Source organism: Cetorhinus maximus, chromosome 4, assembly GCF_964194155.1.
Source record: "Cetorhinus maximus chromosome 4, sCetMax3.hap1.1, whole genome shotgun sequence".
Lineage (NCBI taxonomy): Eukaryota > Metazoa > Chordata > Chondrichthyes > Lamniformes > Cetorhinidae > Cetorhinus > Cetorhinus maximus.
Genome location: NC_135882.1, coordinates 16,472,541 through 16,492,161, shown reverse-complemented (window position 1 = coordinate 16,492,161; position 19,621 = coordinate 16,472,541). Strand labels below are relative to the sequence as shown.

The window sequence follows — 19,621 nt, the reverse complement described above, 5'->3', positions numbered from 1 at the left end:
ACAAGAATGCCAAATTTCAAAGGGAGGTTTCAAAGCCTAGGCTGCCTAACAATAGAATTCAGCTTCAGTTGGCCAGCTTTCAGAAGCTGTTTATCACACTGCTTCAAATGGATCAGCACACAGGCAATAACTTGGAGGGAGGGGCTGCAATAGTGGTTGAACCTACCTGAATAGGGTATGAGTCTCAGTGGTAGCTATCTCACCAGGGATCATTCCACACCACTCCAGGGACTTGAGAGCACAAATTCTAGGTTAACAGTCCAGTACATGACTGAGGGAGTGCTGCACTGTCAGGGGTGCTGTCTTTCAGATGAGGGTTGAACCGAGGCCTGGTCTGCCCTAAATAACCCATGGCACTATTTCAATGACAAGCAGGACAGTGCTCCTTGGTGTGTTGGCCAATATCTAGTCTTTAACCAACATCACTGGAAATAAAAAGAGTTTATTTGGTATTATCACATTACTGTTTGTGGGAGTTTAACTGACCACAGATTTGTTGTTGCATTTTCTACATTATAACAGCAAATCACACTTCAAAAGTACATTGGTGACTGTAAAGAGCTTTGGGATGGCCTGAGGTTGTGAACGGCGCTATACAAATGCAAGTCTCCTTCTATAGCAATGTTCCATACTGCATCTTGCTCCTGGTTCTCCCCTCCGCTATACTTACTCTGTCTTAGGTTGTGAAGGAGAGTATAGTTCCATAGGTGTCAGCCAATTTCTTATCCTTCATCCAAAAATCACGACTAAACCCTAGGTCTTAAGCAAAGAGATTGGGGGCAGGAACTTTGCTTGGTCTTTGCCTGCCATGGCTCGTGACACTGAGACCAGCACTCCACTATAATCGGAAATCCATCCACTGAACATCGATTATGTTGTTAATGGGGAAGTTGATTATCCCTTAAACCCATCTCAATGTTTCATCTTACAACTAATTGTGGTCACAGAATACGGTTTCCAACGTACTCTTCGTGACTAAGATAGCTCCTTCAAACTTTTTTCTTTTCATCTCATTCTGACTTGCTACTAGCTCCTGGCCGCCGAAGAACTGACAGCAACCTGGTTCGACAACCGATTTCACAGAAGCGGCAGGCATTCAGATCGAGAACTAACTCCACCCCACAAAAATCACCAGTGAGTTGGCCTACCTTATAAAAACAAGACCTCATAAGCGCTTGTGCATTTACTACCCAAACTGACCTTAAATTATAATGTGTCTCAAAAGAGTGAGCGACCCATTCACTATTTACAGTCCTGACAAAATCAGTGAAGATTGTGAGTTCAGCATTTTACAAAAAAATCAATAGAAGTGCCAATGAAGAATTTGATTTGATGCCAAGTGTGACAGTGCAATGAAAAAAAATTAGGGGTAAATCTTCACTTTAATGGAAATAAAATAGAGTGAGAGATGTAAAATTAGCCGCCAACTCACTGTCCCCCGTTTTATCCAGTTGCAGAGTCAACATCTGCCTCGTAACCTGTTTAAAAGAAAGCAAGCGATTTTCAAAAACTTGACCTTATGGATTTTCCATACATGATTACCTTCAACCTTGATGTGGTGATTTAGGTAGATTGACAAGTGGGTATCAGGCCAATGAATCACCAACGACCAACCTACCCACAGTGAAAGGAAACAAAGCTTAACCTTTTTTCAAGTAGTGTTAATTCCTCAGGTGCAGCCTCTGGGTTACCAAGTGTATCGATGCCCTTACCATTTGTAAATGCTGTTCGATGGAAAAGCAACCAGAACTTTGTGTTGCATAATTGCAACTAAAAAAATGCTCAACTACTTGGCATCCAAGACAGACTTGAGTATTTTGCTCTAGGATTAGCAGCTGCCACAGCAGTGGCTTTAGATGCCGGGGTTTTTTTTTTGTTGTACGGGGATCAAACTGGTGGAAAGAGTGGGGTGGGAATATCCAGCTTGAGTCTGAATCAGATGCCCTATTGTATGATCAGCATATAAAATACGAAAGAGAATCCTGCAGTCCAATTCAGTTCGCCTGGAGCAAAATTCACAATTAGAAATGGCTATGGGCAGAAAATTGGAAACTTGAAAAATAACAATTAATAGTGCAAATGGGCACCTCTACTACTTATCATGGTTCTGAGCTATACAATCAGAACAGAGCAGTTTAATCCCTTGTTTGAGCTGTGTTGGTTCATTTTAGCGTGAACATTGTTGGTACTGTTACAGCCGAATGAAAAATAAAATGAGCCCTCATTCCTGCTCCTGGTCACTATCCTATGTCTCCTTGCTGTAAGTACAAACGTGGGTGTTAGGTAGAGAGAGAATTAAGGTTGACAGTGATGCCCCCACAGAGCTTACAGCTTCTTGGCCCTGTTTTGTGGATGTGCACTTAAGCAAGCAAGCAGGCCAGAAAGGTGGTGGCGTGGCCGCCGGTACGCTGTGGTTTGTAATTCAGCAAGGTGCGAGTGCCCTCAGAGGACAGAAGTCTGCCAATTGTGACAGGCTGAAGTCTAACCACAGTAACACAGCAAAAACCTTTAAAATAGCTGAACACAGCTGCACACTGGATGCACCTTACATGAGCACCAACCAGCATTTCTTTTAGCGTGGCCCAAAATGGAACTACATGACTACTGAGTCAAACTCTCTTTTGTGTTCCCTGTAAAGCATGACCTGAACAGCCCACTGTTATAAATAAAAACAGAAAATGCTGGAAAAAACTCAGCGGGTCTGACAGCATCTGTGGAGAGAGAAACAGAGTTAACGTTCTGAGTCTGTACGACTTCTTCCGTATGACTCTCTTTGCTCACTGTTAACTGTATCTTAACTTATATTGTATAATGAGGGCAATATGCAAAATCAGAATTCACTTCTCCTGGCATGCAAACTCACTCACTCAAATACACACACACACACACACATACACACACGTGTGTCAGATTAGAACAAGTATCATACGTTAATGATTTGTAACTGATTAAAAGAGAAAACCATGTAAAACCCCAGCCACCTCTTGAAATCATTTACTCATAACATGTCACCAACTGCTGGTGCTGGTATATTAGTAAGAGTGAACATCTTCAAGAAACAGTGTGGTATCAGTGGAGGAAAGGGTTGGAACTACAGGAAATTAAACTAATCTTGTTATGATGTTTTAGAGGGGAGGAACAAACACAGATAGCCATATAGGCGAGGGGCTCTCAACCTTTATGCTTATGAGCCTACTCCCTCTCTGTCATAAGTGTTTTTCCCCATATAAAAATTTCATTGCAGGATTGAAAATATAGATTTGTTTTTGCTTCACTTATTTTAATGTAAAATCTGTTACTGCTGCTGAGCAACAATTCTGCCAAGACGTAGAGGTGCCGAATTAAAAATGTATCCATATTGTGCGCGCTTACAATTATTCTCCCTGTTCTATGTCGTTTACCTTGTCCCACTGATTTGCTTTTTATTGGTGAGGTTGATAAGAGTGTCACTGAACTTAATAAACAGTGGCTGAGGTTGGCCCAGTCTTGTGGAAAGTGGTAGCCTTACTGACGTTGGCACAGAGGTTGCTGGAGTTACCATGAAGACCGCCTCTGAGGTTGACAGAGAGAGTTATACTGAAAGTTAATAGATTGTCAATAAGGTTAGTATTGTTATACTGAAAGTTAATACACCATCACTGAGGTTAGTATAGTTGTGCTGAAGTTAGTAGACTTCAACTGAGATTAGCAAACTGTCAGTAAGGTTGGTAGAGTCATAATGAAACCTCCTAGGGGAGATCTTGTGATGCAATGGGTAGTGCCCCCCCCATCTCTGACTCAAAAGTGCTGGGTTCACGTCCCACCCCAGGACTTGTTGATCAAGCAAGGTGCATCCATAATGTAGCCAAAAAGATTGAGTATCAACCTCTAAATCCTTCCCACACACATGCTAATGGCAGGGGGTACCAGCAGGAGAGATTCCCGGTCAGCCACGTGATGGAAAGAAAGTTGGAGCCCCTGCTGTCACTATCCGTAGCTCCAGACTACAACATGTTAAAGTGATCATTGCCACTGTACTCCCCGAGTGAGCTGGAACACTCACAGGTAACAAAGGCCTTGAAATTGGGAGGTGTAGCATGTGTTTTTCAGGCACTGCGGGACCTCCCAAGTGTCCAAAATGGCAGGCGGGAAGTGCACCCATTTCCAACTGGAACCTTCACTAAATGTGTGCGCCTACCAAAATGGGTAATGATAGCCAAAAGGCACCTCTTACCCAAGTCTCAAGTAGCCTTTAAGCCCTTAGTGTTTGCAGTTAAGGGGCTTGATACCTGCTTCAGGTGCCCACTGCAACACTGGCTGCATTCCAGAGAAACCAACCCCAAAGATCATCTTCAATTAGAAGTTAAGTTCCTTGTTCGTAAAGCGCCATCCCAATCGCTGCCGCTCCTGAGCACCCGACTTCCAGGACGGGCAGGTCACTGCCGGTATCTCGCCTACCACCCATTGTGCCCTTGAGCCCAATGATCCCCTCACCTCCAATCACTTACCTGTAAGCCATTGCGGCCTCATGGCATCATGGGAACTGGGGGGCTGCGGGGGGTGGAATTGATATGTTTAAAAATCAATCCTAACAGGCCAAGCCAAACACCGAGCCATTTACGGCTACAAATACACATACTGGACTCTCTGAGACTGGGTAGCAGCTGCAGCAATTCTAATTTTGAACTCTCCAGTTTGATCAACTTTTTTGAAAATTAGATGATGTAAGATAATTGCGGCCAGACACAACCATAACCAAGCAGAAGTGATTTATTAGAACAGGAGGAGGGGTGAGGGAGCTCAGTTATGTAGAGAGACTGGAGATTGGAATGGTTCTCCTTAGAGGGTTAAGAGGAGATCTGATAGAGGTGTACAAAATCCTGAAGCACTTTGACAGAGTAAATAAGGGCTGTTTCCACTGGCTGACGAAATAGTAACCGGAAGACTCAGATTTAAGGTGATTGGAGACAGGAAGAACATTTTTTTTCCCCCTCATAGTGAGTTGTTGTGATCTGAATGCACTGCCTGAAACATTGGTGGAAACAGATTCATGAATAACTTTCTAAAGGGAGTTGGATCAATACTTGCAGGGAATTTTGTTCATTAACAGTATTATGGGGGAAGGTTCAGGGAAATGGAATTATTAAAATAGCTCCAGCAAAGATCTAGCAAAAGCAGGCCGGGCCAAATGGCCTCCTTCTGTGCTGTGTTTTGTCTTGTATGTCTCTTATGTCTTCTATGTCTCACAACATTGGTCACGATGATTGTTGAGGGCAATGATGGACTTGGAGGAATCGTACTGGGCAACCAGCAGGTTTCATCATTCACTGAGCCCCTCATAAGCACAGATCTTCAAAGTAGTAACTTAAGGAAATACTTTATTAATTTTAACTATAAAATTGCCCTGTATGTGTCGATACGAGCAAGCGAACAGTCACATTATGTAACTGCAGGCAAAAGCAATGGCACAGCATTATGACACGGAAGTTTTATAGTAAAAATGTCATTCAGTAATAACATATATGTAACTGACATAGTAAAAATGAACATCTGCCAATAACCAATAATCTTCCAATTATCTGTGAGTTCATCATTGTCGCAATGAATTGAAAACACAAGATGCAAAACTCTACTTTTGTTCGTTCTCTGACGATCTGTTTTACTGAAGTAAACAGTGCTTAACAGTGATTTTATTTTCTATCTAAATTGGGACATGTTCATGCATTGTATAAAATACATCAGACACAAATACACACACACTTAAGATTGTGCATTGGCACATCGCTTTGGTAGCTTAATGGATCTTAAAGAAACAGGTTCTTGCTCAAGATTTCCTTCACGGCATGTTGTCAGTCATCAAGGAGAGGTATCAGATTCAGACCAGACTCTTTATTCACAGGGAAGAAGAAAGGAAAGATAAATTCTTGGGTGAGACAGCCAGGCGTAGTTTCACATACCCCTGAGCAGCGAATACAGAGCAGCAACAGCAGAGACCTGGCAATTAGGTTGTTTTCTCCATCCTCTTGTGCATAGTCTGCTACACGGCATGGGTAGGGAAGAAGATTAAAAAAAACTTCCAACTGTCCCATCAGTGTAGGAAAGGACCTTGGATCTTGCATCTCCATCAGGACAGGGCACCTTGAAGCAGTTTCTCAACCTGCAGCCGATGACAGCAGTAGCACATTGTGCAGTTTGCCAAGTGACCGTAACATCACCACATAATGCTCACCAGTCTCTTCCTTAGACCAAAGGCATCGATGCATTCAGGAACAGCCTTAAAAAACAATCAGAAAAGAAGGGTCCAATTACTACAAAGTCCAAAACTGTGCCTTCCCTTTTTTGACCACGTTTATGTGATGTACTAAACATTAACATTCCAGCTTTTAACAAGTCAAAGGATTTCTGCTGACAAAAGGATTCACTGAATCTTCTCTGAGAAGTGGGTATTTAGTTGAATTTGGAAGACAGAGAGATCACTTAAATGAGAAGAAATCCCAGTGCAATACATCATGCAATCCAATAAGTGGCATGATTAAAACAAAAACAAAAATACCTGGAAAAACTCAGCAGGTCTGGCAGCATCTGCGGAGAGGAACACAGTTAACGTTTCGAGTCCGAATGACCCTTCAACAGAACTAAGTAAAAATAGAAGAGGTGAAATATAAGCTGGTTTAAGGGGGGGTTTACAATTAGAGCGGGATAGAGGGTCAGTGATAGGTGGTGATAACCAAAAGATGTCACAGACAAAAGGACAAAGAGGTGTTGAAGGTGGTGATATCATCTAAGGAATGTGCTAACTAAGGGTAGAAAGCAGGACAAGCAAGGTACAGATAGCCCTAGTGGGGGTGGGGTGGGTGAAGGGAAGAGATCGAAATAGGCTAAAAGGTAGAGATAAAACAATGGATGGAGATACATTTAAAAATAATGGAAATAGGTGGAAAAAGAAAAATCCATATAAATTATTGGAAAAAAAGGGGGGGGAATTGGAAACGGGGTGGGGATGGAGGAGAGAGTTCATGATCTAAAATTGTTGAACTCAATATTCAGTCCGGAAGGCTGTAAAGTGCCTAGTCGGAAGATGAGGTGCTGTTCCTCCAGTTTGCGTTGAGCTTCACTGGAACAATGCAGCAGGCCAAGGACGGACATGTGGGCATGAGAGCAGGGTGGAGTGCTGAAATGGCAAGCAACAGGGAGGTCTGGGTAATGCTTGCAGACAGACCGAAGGTGTTCTGCAAAGCGGTCACCCAGTCTGCGTTTGGTCTCTCCAATGTAGAGGAAACCGCATTGGGAGCAGCGAATGCAATAGACTAAATTGAGGGAAGTGCAAGTGAAATGCTGCTACACTTGAAAGGAGTGTTTGGGCCCTTGGACGGTGAGGAGAGGGGAAGTAAAGGGGCAGGTGTTGCACCTTCTGCGGTTGCATGGGAAGGTGCCATGGGAGGGGGTTGAGGTGTAGGGGGTGATAGAGGAGTGGACCAGGGTGTTCCGGAGGGAACGATCCCTGAGGAATGCCGCCAGGGGGGGTGAAGGGAAGATTTGTTTGGTGGTGGCATCATGCTGGAGTTGGCGGAAATGGCGGAGGATTATCCTTTGAATGTGGAGGCTGGTGGGGTGATAAGTGAGGACAAGGGGGACCCTATCATGTTTCTGGGAAGGAGGAGAAGGCGTGAGGGTGGATGCGCGGGAGATGGGCCGGACATGGTTGAGGGCCCTGTCAACCACCGTGGGTGGAAAACCTGGGTTAAGGAAGAAGGAAGACATGTCAGAGGAACTGTTTTTGAAAGTGGCATAATCAGAACAGATGCGACGGAGGCGAAGGAACTGAGAGAATGGGATGGAGTCCTTACAGGAAGCAGGGTGTGAGGAGCTGTAGTCGAGGTAGCTGTGGGAGTCGGTAGGCTTGTAATGGATATTGGTGGACAGTCTATCACCAGACATTGAGACAGAGAGGTCAAGGAAGGGAAGTGAAGTGTCAGAGATAGACCATGTGAAAATGATGGAGGGGTGGAAATTGGAAGCAAAATTAATAAATTTTTCCAGGTCCAGACGAGAGCATGAAGCAGCACCGAAGCAGTCATCGATGTACCGGAGAAAGAGTTGTGGGAGGGGGCCGGAGTAGGACTGGAACAAGGAATGTTCCACATACCCCATAAAGAGACAGGCATAGCTGGGGCCCATGCGGGTACCCATAGCCACACCTTTTATTTGGAGGAAGTGAGAGGAGTTTAAGGAGAAATTGTTCAGTGTGAGAAAAAGTTCAGCCAGACGGAGGAGAGTAGTGGTGGATGGTTCGGGCCTCTGTTCGAGGAAGAAGCGGAGAGCCATCAGTTCATCCCGGTGGGGGATGGAGGTGTAGAGGAATTGGATGTCCATGGTGAAGAGGAGGCAGTTGGGGCCAGTGAACTGGAAATTGTTGATATGATGTAGGGTGTCAGAGGAATCACGGATGTAGGTGGGAAGAGACTGGACAAGGGGAGAGAGAATGGAGTCAAGATAGCGAGAAATGAGTTCTGTGGGGCAGGAACAGGCTGACATGATCGGTCTGCCGGGACAGTCCTGTTTGTGGATTTTGGGTCGGAGGTAGAAGCGGGCCCTCCGAGGTTGGGAGACTATCAGGTTGGAAGCTGTGGAAGGATCCCCCCTCCTTTTTTTTCCAATAATTTATATAGATTTTTTTCCCGTCTATTTCCATTATTTTTAAATGTATTGCCATCCATTGTTTTATCTCTACCTTTTAGCCTTTTTTGATTCCTTCACCCCACCCCACCCCCACTAGGGCTATCTGTACCTTGCTTATCCTGCTTTCTACCCTTAATTAGCACATTCCTTAGATAATATCACCACCTTCAACACCTCTTTGTCCTTTTGTCTATGACATCTTTTGGTTATATCCAGCTATCACTGACCCTCTATCCAGCTCTATTTGTCCCACCCCACCCTTAAACCAGCTTATATTTCACCTCTCTTCTATTTTTCCTTAGTTCTGTTGAAGAGTCATTCGAACTCGAAACGTTAACTGGGTTCCTCTCCGCAGATGCTGCCAGACCTGCTGAGTTTTTCCAGGTATTTTTGTTTTTGTTTTGGATTTCCAGCATCTGCAGTTTTTTGCTTTTATCTAAGTGGCATGATTAAACCTGATTTCCTGAGTTCTACTTGTGGGACTGCTGCAGCAGCAGTTCCCGGAGGTGAATGAGCAGTCAGATTTCACATTTATACATACGAAAAGGAGATTTTGGAAAAAGTGCATGGATTGCTTTCCACGCTAGGCAAAATACACTGGGGAACGAATGGTGCTGAAACCTTTCTGATTTCCCTTTACATTGCAGGTGACTCCCAACGTGTCTGCTTTCAAAGCTGACAGTGTACTGACCTCAATTCAGCTGTGGCTCAGTGGCAGCATTCACACCACCACATCAGAAGTTCAAGTCCCACTCCACACATTTGATCTTGGCTGAACCTGCAGAGCAGTGCTGAAGGAGTGCAGCACTGTCAGGTGCGCCGTTTCCCCCATGAACGCTGAATAGAGGCCTCCATCGGCCCTTTCAGATGAATCTGATAGGACCCACGACGCTTTCAAAGAGCAACAACAACATTCTCCCCAGTGTCCTGGCCAATATTTATCCCTCAATCAATATCACCGAAACGATGATCTGGCCAATATCATAATACTGTTTGCAGGAGTTTGCTGTGTGTAGATTGGCGGCTACCTTCACACGTGCTAGGCAATGACCATCTACAATGAGAGAATCTACCCAGCACCCCTTGACATTCAATGGTATTACCATCACTGAAACCCCCATTATCCTGGGGGTTATGATTGACCAGAAACGAAATGGACTAGCCATATAAATACTGTGGCTACAAGAGCAAGTCTGAGGCTAGGAATCCTGCAGTGAGTAACTCACCTCCTGACTCCCTAAAGCCTGTCCATCATCTACAAGGCACAAGACAGAAGTGTGATGGAATACTCTCCACTTGCCTGGATGAGTGCAGCGCCACTCAACAACACTCAAGAAGCTTGACACCATCCAGGACAAAACAGCCCACTTGATTGGCACCCCATCCACAAACATTCACTCCCTCCACCATCGATGCAGAGTGGCAGTGTGTACCATCTACAACATGCACTGCAGGAACTCACCAAGACTCCTTAGACAACACCTTCCAAACCCGCAACCATTACCATTTAGAAGGACAAGGGCAACAGATGCCTGGAAGTTCACCTTAAAACACTCACCACCCTGACTTGGAACTATATCGCCGTTCCTTCACTGTCATTGGGTCAAAATCCTGGAATTCCCTCCCTAACAGCAGTACACCACATGGACTGTAGTGATTCAGGAAGGCAGTTCATCACCAACTTCTCAAGGGCAGTTAGGGATGGGCAATAAATGCTTGGCTAGCCAGCAATGCCCACATCCCATGAACGAATAAAAAAAATACTCATATAATCAATGTTAACAACCAAGCTGATCTTCATCCAACATCCAGATGCTTTCCAAGTAACTTGGTATCAATCAGGAGCAGGAACTCTGTCCGGTAATCTTCTTTGTACTATAAGATTTTCTTGACTGCTAGCCCAGATGAGATCAGCTAACACAACATGAAAGAGAGACAAAACATGACCTGTAAGACTCTATTATCTTCAAAAAAATGCCCTCTTGGAAGAAGTATGGTTCAAGGGTCCCCCTTGTCCTCACTTATCACCCCACCAGCCTCTGCATTCAAAGGATCATCCTCCGCCATTTCCGCCAACTCCAGCATGATGCCACCACCAAACACATCTTCCCTTCACCCCCCTTGACGGCATTCCGTAGGGATCGTTCCCTCCGGGACACCCTGGTCCACTCCTCCATCACCCCCTACTCCTCAACCCCCACTTATGGCACCTCCCCATGCCCACGCAGAAGATGCAACACCTGCCCCTTCACTTCCTCTCTCCTCACCGTCCAAGGGCCCAAACACTCCTTTCAAGTGAAGCAGCATTTCACTTGCACTTCCCCTAACTTAGTCTACTGCATTCGTTGCTCCCAATGCGGCCTCCTCTACATTGGAGAGACCAAACGCAAACTGGGCGACCGTTTTGCGGAACACCTGCGGTCTGTCCGCAAGAAAGACCCAAACCTCCCTGTCGCTTGCCATTTTAACACTCCACCCTGTTCTCTTGCCAACATGTCTGTCCTTGGCTTGCTGCATTGTTCCAGTGAAGCCCAACGCAAACTGGAGGAACAGCACCTCATCTTCCGACTAGGCACTTTACAGCCCTCTGGGCTGAATATTGAATTCAACAACTTTAGATCTTAAACTCCCCCTCCCCCCATCCCCACCCCGTTTCTTTTCCCCCCCCACCCGCTTTTTTTTCAATAATTTATATAGATTCTTCTTTCCCCACCTATTTCCATTATTTTTAAATCTAAAACTAAAACCTTTAGTCTTTCCACCCCACCCCCACTAGAGCTGTACTTTGAATATCCTGTTTTCCATTCTTAATTAGCACTTTTCTCAGACAAAGACCACCACCTTCAACACCTCTTTGACCCTTTTGTCTGTGACATCCTTTGATTATCTGCTCACACCACACCCTCAATGTGTCTCTTCCCCCCCCCCACCCACCTTAAACCAATTTATATTTCTCCCTTGCTGAAACTATGCTGCAGTTCTGCCGAAGGGCCATAAAGGCTCGAAACGTTAACTGATTTCTTCTCCGCCGATGCTGCCAGACTTGCTGAGTTTTTCCAGGTAATTCTGTTTTTGTTTTGTTTTGGATTTCCAGCATCCGCAGTAGCTTTCAGCTTTTTGTTTTTATCTATTATGCACTGCCTGTGCCAACACAGTTACTGGGGAGACTCCATAAATGGCCCCTTGAGTCAGTTCCACCACTCAATATGATTGTGATTAATCTCCTACCTCCACTCCACTTTCCTCCCTCCCTCCCTTAATGCTCAAAAATCTATCAACCTCTGTCTTGAATATACTCAACGGGTATCCACGACCCGCTGGGGTAGAGAATTTCAAAGAATCACTATCTTTAGTGAGGAAATCTCTCCTCATCTCAATCTTAAATGGCCAACCCCTTATCCTGAGACAGTGATTTCCAGCCAGAGGAAACAGCCTCTCAGCATTGACCCTGTTAAGCCCTCTTAAGTCTTGCATCTGTGGTCAGGTGAAACTATGGTTTTTCCCTTACATAATGTTTGACTCAGTCTCAAGGATCAAATTTGTAAAGATTTACATTACTTTGCAAGGTTGTTGCTGATGCAGTTTTGAATTGCGTATACTGCACTCCATTATGATAAATGAAGTGGTGTCTTCAGAGGCAGCATTCCTTTTTCACTTACCTCACCCTCGGGGAGGGGTCGGTGGCATAATGGTAATGTCACTGGACTAGTAATCCAAAGTCCATGCTAATACTCTGGGGTCATGGATTCATGGTGGAATTTAAATTCAATTAATAAAATCTGGAATTGAAAGTTAGCCTCAGCTTACTCCTTACCTGGACGGGTACTCCAGATCCACAGCTTTGTGGCTGACTCTTAGCTGCCCTCTGAAACGGTCTAACAAGCCACTCAGGCCAAAGGCAATTAAGGTGGGCAACAATTGTTGGTTGTGTACTGGAGGAGGCTGCGATGGCGTAGTGGTACTGTCACTGGACTGGTAAATTCAGCGACCCAGGATAATTGGAACCATGTGGGACCAGGTTCGAATCCCACCACGGCAGATAGTGGAATCTGAATTCAATAAAAATCTGGAATTAAAAGTCTAACGTGACCATGAAACCAATGGCAATTGTTGTAAAAACCCATCTGGTTCACTAATGCCCTTTAGGGAAGGAAATCTGCCATCCTTACCTGGTCTGGCCTAAACGTGACTCCAGACCCATACCAATAGTGGTTGATTCTTAAATGTAATTAGGGATGGGCAATAAATGCTGACCTAGTCAGTGACACCCATATCCCATGAAATAATAGAATAACAGTACTGTGGTTGAGTAGGCATCAACTTTCCTGCCTGTGTTTGTCGGAATGTGTCTCAGTGGGGTTTCTCTAACCAGCAGAGGAGATCTGAAGCAAAAATGTAAAATGAAAGTTCCAAATGCACGTGTACATGAAGCCACCATTCCTATTTAAAAAGGACACATAAGGACCAAAAGAATATGCATCCTGTGTTTGATACACATTATGTACTGTACAATCTTGCTGCTAAGCTTTCAGCATCGCACAAGAGGTTTACTGATGGTGCAGTCGGCATCCAAACACTCAAGAAACAAAGACCCTTAAGAGAAGGGGAAGGGCAGGTTTGGAAGGGACTAACACAGAAGGGGTACTCAGTTTGAGTCGACAAGCCCACATCAACAATGTGAATACTAGTTGTGTTTTGTAATAATTATTACAATTTTATGCTCATGGCGGGGGTCTCGATTATGGGGAGGAAAGTCAGGGGCGCCGCCACCTCAGCCATTTGCTGGAGCCCCAGGGCGCATTTCACGTGGGCCAGGCAACTATTGGCTGCCGTCGGGGCTGCTGTCACTTTAAACAATGGCCACCAGCCCCCAGCCCCCCCAAGGCTGCTGGCCAATTGGAGGTCTGGCAGCTCAACAGCGCCATTAAGAGCAGTGACTACTATTGGGACTACGCCTGGAAGAAGAGGATGTCATGGAAGTATGCCGCCCTCCCAAGCAGGTTATGTGGGGTTTGAGGGATGACGGGGCTAGTTAGGCAGGCCCCAGCGAGGTGGGAGGGGATGGTGAGGGCTGGTGGTGGATTTGCTGTGAGGGGTGGGGGGGTGGGATCATAGATTCCAAGGGGCTCCTCTGTGAGCCCAGAAGTGCCCGAACAGGTGGGCCCCCTGGAGCCTGCAGGGAGGCTGCCAAGGTTCACCAAGTGGTCTCCCCACGTGGCGGAGGGCCCACCTGCCACTGGCAAAATGCCACCAATGATGGTAAGAGGCTCATAATTGGCAAACTTGGCCTTTGGGCAGGAGGGCCTTTCTCCACCACCTTTTTTGAATGGTTCAATTGAACCTGCCTCCACCACACTCTCAGGCAGTGCGTTCCAGACCTTAACCACTCGCTGTGAGAAAAACTTTTATCCCATATCGCTTTTGCTTCTTTTGCCAATTGCTTTAAACCTGTGCCCTTTTTGTTCCCAATCCTTTCATGAGTGGGAACAGTTTCTCCCTATCTGCTCTGTTCAGATCCTCCATGATCTTGAATACCTCTTTCAGATCTCTTCTCAGCCTTCTTTTCTCCAAGGAAAATACTCCTAGCCTGCAGAAGTTATTTTCATAACTGAAGTTCCTCACCCCTGAAACCAGTCTTGTGAATTTTTTCTGCATTAGTTAGTTAGTTCTAGTTAAAGAATCTCATAAGGATCCCAACAGTTCCCATCCAATATTCTCTCCTTACCCACTCCTCACATGGGAAGTGATTAATACTGGGTGATAGTTTCATCAGTATGACCGCTCTCTGGTACTTCATTCAAGAGACTATTCTTTGTGTATGAGCAGACACAGAAAGTGTTGGTAAGCTATTCAACCACAGAGGGCATACCACTCAAACTCAGTCAAAAATGCCATCCAACATCCATGCAACTGCAATTTACTCAGAAGCATTTGGGAATCTCAGTCTAATAAGGTTAGGACTTTTATTATGCTCACAAAGCACTGATCATAACTGCACTGGAGTGGAGTACTTATCAGCTCCAGTAACACTAAAATACTCTATAATCCTCCTAATAATGAATAAATATGCTTTATCCTTTGCCAGTACCATGTCCTTCTCTCCTCAATTCATTGGTTGGCGCCAGAGGCTCTGTTTATGCTCTGTCATCTCGTCCAAGGGCTACTCTTAATATGTGGAGCCTGGGTAGCAAGCGTTGAACATAAGGTCATAAGAAGTGGGAACAGATTTGGCCCCTTGAGCCAGCTCAGCCATTCAGTAAGATCAAAGCTGAGATTGCAGCCTTAATTCCACTTTCCTGCCTGCACCCCCATAACCCTCGACTCCCTTGTCGATCGAAACAAGAACAAAGAATTGGCAGGCTGCTCAGCTGCAAGGCAAGTTTATCCTCACAAGATGTGCACAACAGGAATTACTAGATAGTATTCAGCAGTGAGTGACATGGCCAATTCCCTGCTCCCTAACCGAGGATGTTTGAGGTCAATTGTGGTGCTCCTTGCGTAGATGTTGAAGGAGGGGAGAACATGGCCTCAACTCCAATGGCCTCAATGAGTAAATAAAAAGGTAAGTAAATTGCCTTGATAGAAATAAGGCTGCTTTCTTAAGCGGCACTTAAACACAAGTAAAATCTTACAAAACAACCTTACACGCGCCCCTTTAATCATTGCCCATAGAACTGCAAGGCACAACCTGTATCGCAAACTGAAATTCTTTCATATGGAAATGACAAGCAATGGTGAATGAAAACTTTGAGTGAGTAATAGAGCGAGGCGGGCAAATGTTTTATAAAAATATCACAGTGTACAGGCTGATTTTCAAATGAATAATGTGTGTAATTGGACTGATTACTCTTATTACTCTTATTTCCTTTCGAGGCCAAGGCTGGAAGAGAGACTCATTCCGGTGCATCAGGGTAACTTCATAGTTGCACAGGCAGCCTGAATTGTTTTCACAAAGCCTCCTGCCCTATGTCCCACCTGGATTTTTAACATTTGTGCTATGATTGCCTACTCTTCCCATCTTGCCCTAGGATCTGCTTTTATTCTCTATAAATGACTCTTCTTTCCAAAGCAATAAAATCGAGGCCAGGAATCTAAAATGGGAATTAATTATTTTTTTAAAAAAGTTTTTTCTTTCAAAGTTAACTTTCTGCTCACACTTGGGAAATTCAAGGCTCCTTAAACTTTTCCTGATGTTTGTATTACTTAATTTGTCCCGGTTCCTCGTCACACTTTATGGGTTTTCCACGTTACCCCCTCTCTACCTTTGAGGATGGATGTCCTGTTTCTATCGAGGAGCAGAATTGGTAGGGAACACTTGGTGGTATATTGCCCAGTGTGACTGTTAGCTCCTGCAGGGCTACATTTAAACAACTCTGTAAGAAAAGCAAAATCTAACAGAGCAAAGTGAAATGGGCAAAATATAAAATATCAGAAGGTCTAATTTTTCCAGATCATGTTCTCATAATGGCCTGTCCACCATCTACAAGGCACAAGTCAGGAGTGTGATGGAATACTCTGGACGAACGGAGCTCAAACAACACTCAAAGCTCAACACCATCCAGGACACAGCAGCCCATCCACCACCTGAAACACTCACTCCCTCCACCACTGATGCACAGTAGCAGCAGTGTGTACCATCTACAAGATGCACTGCAGGAACTCACCAAGGCTCCTTCAACAGCACCTCCCAAACCCACATCCTCCACCATCTAGAAGAACAAGGACAGCAGATGCATGGGAGTACCAACACCCACAAAAGTTCATCACCAAGCCACAAACCATCCTGACTTGAAACTATATCATCGTGCCTTCACTGTGGCTTGGTCAAAATCTTGGCACTCCCTCCCTCCCTCCCTAACAGTACTGTGGGTGTACCCATACCACATGGACTGCAGCGGTTCAAGACGGTGGCTCACTACCACCTTCTCAAGGGCAATTAGGGATGGGCAGCAAATGCTGGCCTGGCCAGTGACATCCACATCCCACGAACGAATACTGGACCCTTTCCCAGTGGCAGCACACATCTAAAATTTGTCAGCATGCTGTACATGATTTTCCACCCTCTGGATACCCGCTGGTGCCGTGATCCTTGTGTGGTGTTGGTGCCAGACTCCAAGCGACAGGAGGCTGTCTGGCAGGCCTGCCAATGGTTACGCGCGTCCATTGGCCTTCTCCCCAGTATGCCACCCCCCCAAAGTCCACACTTGAGTCTCCAGCAGCAGAACGTGTGGGTGGCCTTGCCCAACCAGTGAGCTGGCACACAAACTGTCCTATCCCCACTGCCCAGAGGCTGCAGGCCACTCGCGATCTTGGAGAACATGCATGTGGAGCCCCAGCACAGGGTGTTTTGTTCTTTTTGCAGTGTCACTGCACAAAATGGTTCGATTCACCTCAGGCTGCACCCAAGATAAAAAGCCCCCTGCAGCCCCTCACGGCAGAATTATATCAGCCCTTCCGTGGGTTTGTGTTCCTCAAAGATAAACTGAGGTTCCAGGAGGGGGAACAGCTGCATTTATAATAGAATAAAAAATGGGTTGTTTAGATATCAGCTTCACAGGAATTACAAACTCGACAGGAAAGGGAGATACGGTAACTGCCAAAGAGAGTGGCGCTGCTAACGAGAGGCTGGTCTTCTCAGTAAGCCGTTCAAAATTTACCTCTGCGGCCTAGTCAAAGTGTTGGGTCAAACCAGAGGACAGGACATCTGCGTTTCCAACCTTAACTGACATTGCAACTTTCCCAGGCAGAAAAATGCTCGGTCCCTCAGGGTGAGGTGTGTTTGTGGGCCGTTTCTCTATCAAGGCATGTGACAGAGAAATCCAGTGCTTACAAGAGCCTGCTCTCAATGCCAGAGGTAGTGTTGTAAGCTCGTCAAACTGGGCGCGGCAGGGGGAAAAAATAACATTTGGTTTTCTGAAAAACGCATAAATTTCCAATCCATCTACATTTTCTCCTCCTGCGGGAACAAAGCTCGGTAGCAAAAGCATTTCTCTGGTGTAGTGTGAATGAGGGGGCACAGCGTGACCACAAAATTGGACTCCTCAGCACTGCTGGTACCAGCCCTACAGGGACAACCAAGTGAGCAAATGCCCAGTGCACACAGCCCTTCTGGCCACGGCCTTCGCAGTGCCCCGTGCTGGGCAGAGCGCGAGCGCGGGCAGACACTTTCGCACTGGTTGGGTTGCGATGTCACACGGCTGGTCTGCAAAGCCAGGCTGCGTCTGCACTAATCACCGACACTGAACGAGGAAGCCTCCCCCTCACACGAGTGCTATTTAATGGGCCGACCATCTAACTTGCCGGTGAGGGATTTTTCACTTACTTCTGTGGTCGCAGAGTTTGTGGAAGTTACAAGGAGTTATTTTTGGAGGTGCTGTGGTGAGTGGCTGGATTTGACAGGGAGTGTTCAGAATTACTGAATGGCAGAAGGAGGCCATTCGCCCCATCGTGTCTGCACCAGCTCTCCGAATGGGCATCATGACCTCGTGCCGTTCTCCTGCCTTTTCCCCGTACCCTTGCATATTATTTCTATTCAAATAGTCATCCAATGCCCTCTTGAAAGCCTCAATTGAACCTGCCTCCGTCACACTTCCAGGCGGTGCATTCCAGACCCTGCACTCATACAGGGAGGGCAGGAGAGTTTTGTGATCTGTCCGCAGAGAGGCCGTTATGGGGAACCATAGTCACAGTTCCTCTGGGACTGCAACATGACTGGGATATGAAGTAGAGAGTGCAGAGAGGGGAAGCTCTGTGAAGAGGGAGGAGGAGAAGGGCTCCCCACAGAAGGCCCTATCCACCAGGGGTTTTCAGGGAGCACTCTTCATACCTCCAATTCACCCAGGATCAATGAGGTGACAGATTCAGCAACGAAGGCAATCGGGTCTGTGCCACTTCCTTCAACGGGATCACCAGGGCAAGGCAGTGCTGCCAACTGGCCATCAAGGTCACTGCTGCTCTTGACTTCCACGCGACCTGATCTTTCAAGGTGGAAGGGGACGACATTGCAAATGCATCCTAGTGCGTTGTCCATCGCCGGAGGAGATGGAGGCCCTGTACACCATGGGAGGGGAGTTTATCGTCTTCTCTCTAACTAGGGAGAAACAGGGTGAGTGGGCATCTGGCTTTGCTATGGAAACAGGGTTACCAACAGCACAGGGAGCCATTGACTACACACAAGTGGGCCCCACATGTCAATGGGGAAATGTCCCAGAAACACAAGTGTTCCACTCCATTAACATGCAGTGACCAAGCATAGCGCATCATATGCCAGTGAATACCTGCTATCCTGGCATTTGCAATGACACGTTCATCCTGAGGCAGTCTGCCATTCCTACCATCTTCGGGCCACTAAGAAGCACCAGATGCTGGCTACTCGGAGACCCAGAGCCACTGTGATGACAGTTCTCATAACTGTAACAGCCTGTGGACAGGTCACAAAACTCCTCTGTCCTCTCTGTATGGGTGCAGGAACAGTCCCTGTCAACAGAACACCTCCAAAAATAACTCATTACTTCCACAAACTTTGCAACCGCAGAAGTGAGTGAAAAATACCTCAGCTGCAAGGTAGATGATAAAGCTTTTAAATAGTCCTCACCCGGCAGTGGGGGGGCCTTGTCCAGCTGGTAATGTTTAGGATACTCCCTGCAAACATAGCTGACGACTCCCTTTCACCATCTGAACGCGCAAGGATGACAGGCCGACGAGAGCCATGTTGCCACCAGGAACAAGGTGGAGCAGACCATTAGCATTCTCAAGATCACTAGGGGTGGGGGGTGGGGGAAGCCCCTGCAATGCTTGCCAGAGTGCGTCTCCACATTCGTGTGGCAGTCTGCTGTGTCCGTCACAAGCTCACTATAAGGAGGGTGCAGTCATTACCACCAGGCATACGGAGGTCATTTTGCGAGAAGGTGGAAGGAAAAAAAGAGGGGGCGGCGGCACCCAGGACCTTTTCACTGCTGACAGG

The 19,621-nt window shown here is 46.1% G+C and overlaps 1 long non-coding RNA gene across 2 annotated transcripts in view; it reads right to left on the bottom strand.

Moving 5' to 3' along the window:
- Positions 1-4,772: 4,772 nt before the first annotated feature.
- Positions 4,773-19,621, bottom strand: part of LOC144679520 (uncharacterized) — a 227,233-nt gene continuing 212,384 nt past the window's right edge. Inside the window, exon 6 of one of the 2 annotated variants that reach the window (XR_013576356.1) lies at positions 4,773-6,253. This is a non-coding gene — a long non-coding RNA (uncharacterized LOC144679520). The remainder of the gene's footprint in view (positions 6,254-19,621) is intronic. The other variant, XR_013576357.1, reaches the window with a different exon arrangement.